This window comes from Octopus sinensis, linkage group LG14, assembly GCF_006345805.1.
Source record: "Octopus sinensis linkage group LG14, ASM634580v1, whole genome shotgun sequence".
Lineage (NCBI taxonomy): Eukaryota > Metazoa > Mollusca > Cephalopoda > Octopoda > Octopodidae > Octopus > Octopus sinensis.
Genome location: NC_043010.1, coordinates 22,972,129 through 22,977,824, shown reverse-complemented (window position 1 = coordinate 22,977,824; position 5,696 = coordinate 22,972,129).

The window sequence follows — 5,696 nt, the reverse complement described above, 5'->3', positions numbered from 1 at the left end:
TGTTATTCAATTACCTAATGCATGAGTCACTGCCAAAACTGGAGTCTATTGAACAGTTTAATAATTAAGTTATGGATTGTATTGAACAGTTGAGTAAACTTCTCGCTAGGTCAAAACATTGCGATATATTTCAACATCAATTTGTACTCTGTGGTCTCGCCGATTCAGCGTTTATGCGACCTTTATGGTCTGCCTGACCTCTATAACCTCTATCAACTGTATTGCGTAGATATATAGCTGCGCTTGAAATTAAAGACAGTGACGTGCTGGCAGAGGTCTCCATATACATTCCGTCGACAGAATTTTTGTCGCTAGACTTTTAGCCGGCAGTGGTATGGCAGAAACAGTAGTGTGTCGCACGAATTGCCTAACGGTATTTCTTTGCAGATTCAAGCGTGCAGAGATCAAATCCAACCGATTTATTTTTTATTTCATTTATTTATTTATTTTTCAGTAGATAACTGGTATAAAATATCAACCTACATGTATTACGGTAATTATCCTGATTCTTTGTGTTCTGCATTCAGAACTAGCTCAGGTCAATTTTTAGCTTCTTTACGGGTTCAGTCCCACTGCGTGGCAACTTGGGCGAGTGTCTTCTACTGTCGCCTCGTAACGACCAAAGCCTTGTGAGTGAATTTGGTAGGCGGGAACTGAAAGAAGCCCGTCGTATATATACATATATATATATATATATTTGGTCATTTTATAGAGTTTCGTAGTAGTGAGGAGGAACAAGACAGTATAAGAGGGTGAGGTGGGTGAGGAGAAAGTGAGAGAGAGAGAACATGTGTGTATGTGTATGTGTGTGTGTGTGTGTGTATGTGTGTGTGTGTATGTGTGTGTGTGTGTGTGTGTGCGTTTGTATCTGAGGCTAAAGAGAAAAAGAGGAGGGGAGAGGGAAGAAGAAGTATTTCCTTTGGCCTGCTGGACCCCCTAGGGTTTTCTAAGAATTTTAGCTCTCTGTCCATTCTGGTGTCACTGAGTGTGTGTTGGTGGGTAGGCTGGCCGGACAAATGTCATTTGGGGTCATACTTTCTATGATCGTTTTGTGGAGGTGTGTGTGTGTGTGTGTGTCTCTGTGTGTCCGTGTGTGTTTGTGTGCGTGTGTGTGTGTGTCTCTGTGTGTTTGGAGAAGGGGAGAGAGACAAAAAGAGAAAAGGGAAAATAAAAATAAAAATAAATATGAAAATAAAAATAAAAAAATAAATAAAAATAAGGGAGGAAATGGAGAAGAAGAAAAAATATTTTTGTGTGTTGATATTTATACCAATACATATATATAAACACAGACTTATACATAAAATATTTGAAAAAAACCCCTTTTATCGGTTCAAAATGAACAACCAAATTACACCATCTTGAAAATTGTATATCATAGGAAAGTTAAAATTAAAGTGACAATTAAAAGGTAAAGATGGAAGTAAATTATAAAGATAATAATATAATGTATATAACAGGCAATATACATATATACATACACAGATATATATATATATTATATATATACATACAGACATATACTAAATGTTCTACTATATTAGATTTTATGTATAAGTCTGATGGCTTTGACACATTTTTCTCTGTGTCCTTATATACATTTACGAAGGGGAGACAAACACCCCCGGCCGCCGGAGCTGCATCTAGGGACACGTGTTTCCGGATCATTGTCCTTCATCGGCCTAGAGTAGCAGACACCGGTCAGCTGGCGATATTTGTCTCGATTTCGTAGGAGGCGGCGATGCTTCCTATGGCTATACAGCGGTGGTGTACCCCGCTACTGTCACGTTCGTGTTAGATTGACAGTATACAACCATTCTATCGCCCCACCACCGTACATGTCTCTACGAGAGATTTAGAAATTTAGTATTTCTTATTTTGATAATCAGTGAATAGACTTCACTGAATTATAGATATATACAATACGAAGTCGAGACAAATATCGCCAGCTGACCGGTGTCTGCTACTCTAGGCCGATGAAGGACAATGATCCTGAAACACGTGTCCCTAGATGCAGCTCCGGCGGCCGGGTGTGTTTGTCTCCCCTTCGTAAATGTATATAAGGACACAGGGAAAAATGTGTCAAAGCCATCAGGAGGCGTCGATGCTTCCTAGGGCTATACAGCGGTGGTGTACCCCCCCTACTGTCACGTTCGTGTTCGATTGACAGTATACAACCATTCTATATATATGTATGTGTGTGTGTGTTTGTCCCCCATCCCCAGCATCGCTTGACAACCGCCACTGGTGTGTTTACGTCCCCGTCACCAAGCGGTGCGAGAAAAGTGACCGATAGAATAAGTACTAGGCTTATAAAGAATAAGTCTTGGGGTCGATTTGTCCGACTAAGGATGGTGCTCCAGCATGGCCGCAGTCAAATGACAGAAACGTGTAAAAAAATATAAGTAAAGAATAAAAGAATATATATATATATATATATATCAGTATATGGCTGGTATATAAAGCTACCAGTGAAAAATCCTTTGGCGAAAAATCTCTTCATAACTTTTTGATGAAACTGTGAAACTCTGGAAATGTTAAATATGAATTAGAAACTGCCGTTTCAATCTGCAATATATTATATATATATATATAATATATATATATATATATATATATATATAATATATATATATATATACATATATATATATATACATATATATATATATACACACACATGAAGATACACAAAAATCTAAAACTTTGAACCCAGTCGTGTACGAAGATGTATGCTTGCTACACAAATAAGTCACACGTTCACGAGTATATGAGTGTGCATTCTCCCAAACAGATATAACAATACTACGGCACTCCGTCGGTTACGACGACGGGGATTCCAGTTGATCCGATCGACGGAACAGCTCACTCATGAAATTAACGTGCAAGTGGCTAAGCACTCCACACACAAGTGTACCCTTAACGTTGTTCTCGGGAGAGATTCAGCGTGACACAGAGTGTGAGAAAGCTGGCCCTTTTGAAATACATGTAGAACAGAAACAGGAAGAAAGAGTGAGAGAAAGTGGTGATGAAAGAATACAGCAGGGTTTGCCGGAGATTCGTGGAGCTTTAAGTGTTTTCGCTCAATAAACACACAGAACAGCCGGCCTGGGGATCGAAACCACGATCCTAGACCGCGAGTCCGCTGCACTAACTACTGGGTCATTGTGCCTTCACAGATATAACAATAAAAACTAATCTCAGATAACTATGTAAGGTTTCCTAGCTTAGCAAACAAACAAATACTGATTGTAAAAAGAGATAAATTCTTAAAAGTTGCATGTCAGCAGAATATCAGACCCTTCCATCTGAAGCTGCAATATTTGTACTTTTACCCCAAAACACTGCTCCATTCTACTCATGCCTAACACTAAAGAGAAATGTTTGTATTCGGTAAACAACTGCGTATCTTCTTATAGCGATTCCATTGATTAGAACGGGAAGAGGAGAGAAGTGACGCTGGTGGTGACGCTGGTGGTGCTGGTGGTGCTGGTAGCGGTGGAGGTTGCGGCGGCGATGGCAGCTGTGGTGGCTGCGGTGGTGTTAATGAGAGTGAAGTTGGTTGATATGGTGGTAAAAATAGAGAGGGTGGTTTGCAGCATTTTGTGTTATGGCAGCGGTTGTTGTTGCTGTTGTTGTTGTTGCTGTTGTTGTTGTTGCTGGTTGTGGTGGTGGTGGTGGTAGCGGCGATGGTTTTTCGTGGAGAGACGAAGGATGTGTCGAAAATTGTGATAATTGTGATATTAACGATAACGATGACGGTGGGGAGGTGGTGGTGGTGGTAATATGGTTGTTTGTGGTTGTAGTGTTGATGCGATAGTCGTGGTGATGCAGATGATAATGAAGATAAAGGTTGGGGTGTTTGGGAGTGGGGTGATTGGGACAACGATGATGATGATGACGATGACAACGATAACGATGATGTTGATTACGATGACGATGATGACAACGATTATGATGTTTTGTTTCCTTGCCACATAGACGTATCGCAAAGGGGAAGTTACGATTTGTTTAGGGTTTTACATAAAATCGGGTGAGGGGGAGGACAAATAGGGAGTAACTGAAATTATAAATGAATGCAAAATATGTAAACACACAGATGGTAGAGCCGTCCTGCTTCATAGCAGTCTCTAATTAGGGCCAAACAAGGAACCCTGCAGATTCAAGACTACTCTGACCAACAAGACCTCTCCTAACTGTTGTTCGATTACCTCCAAGTGCATATCAAGAACACTATCACCAAATTTTCAGATTTTTAGGCCTCTGGTCTTCGCTGTCCTAATCTATAATGGTGAGGCTTAGACATTCTTCGGGGCCTTCAGGGTCACCTGAACTCCTTTGGTACCAGGCTGCTTCGCAGGATTATGGGCTACCATTAGTGGGACTCCGCTCAACGAGTCACCCGGGAAGGACCCAGGGAATATACCAACAAATAGTGAATGCAGCGACACGCTCTAACGGCACATGCTCCCACACCTGGCTTCATCTGACCTGACCTATAGTACTCCTAGGCTAAAGACTTCTGGAATTTATCCGAAGACAGAAACCCCACTTAAACAGACCGGTCAGTTTGTCCTTTTCGACGACTAGAATTTTCCCAAGAATATTATCACTCTTTATCACCACTAATCCTCCATGCTCTGCTAAAATGGCTCTTCCATTGACCACATTATCCAAGTTGTAGATGGCAATAAGCGCCCGATGACATATCTGATATCTGATGCCCAATCTTCATATTTTCTTGACCCAAGACTGCAGTTCCGTCAAACAGACTAACAGTGAGAACATAAGTCCAACAACCTCTGTGGGTGGTGAAGCCCCTAACTTGTGTCTGCACATCAACAGAAATAGCATGCCGAACCCGTTTCCCAGAGAGCAATGACAAACCAGGCTCGTCGAATAGATTCTGTTCCCTATACATTAAACTAGCAAGTCCCTGTTTTTTACAGCAAAGTTTTCGTATTTTGCAATAAAGGAATAGTCGAGGAAATTTCTCGTAGCTAGCATCATGCTGTCATTACTAATCATCTCTTCTAGGGAGCTGACTGGCTCCCTAATCCCTGTAGTCTTTGTGCACCGGATAGGGGCGTTCAACTTCCATAACAATAATAATAATAACAATTATAATAATAATGATAATGACAATGATGACGATGGTGATGATAACAATAATAATAATAATAATAATAATAATAGTAATAATATAATAATAATAATAATAATAATAATAATAATAATATAATAATAATAATAATAATAACAACAATAATAATAATAATAATAATAATAATAATAATAATAATAATAATAATAATAATAACAACAATAATAAATAATAATAAACAACCTTTCTGTTATAGGCACAAGACCTGAAGCTTTGCGGAGAGGGAACTAGTCGATTACATCGACTGCAGAATTTCACTGGTACTTAATTTATCGAACCCGAAAGGATGAAACGCAAAGTCGACCACGGCAGAATTTGAACTCAGAATGTAGCGACAGGCGTAATACCGCTAAGCATTTCGTCCAGCCAGCGTGCTAACCACTCTGCCAGCTCGCTGCCACCTAATAATAATAATAATAATAATAATAATAATAATAATAATAATAATAACAATAACAATAACAATAACAATAATAATAATAATAATAATAATAATAATAATAATAATAATAATAAAAAAATGCCCTGATGC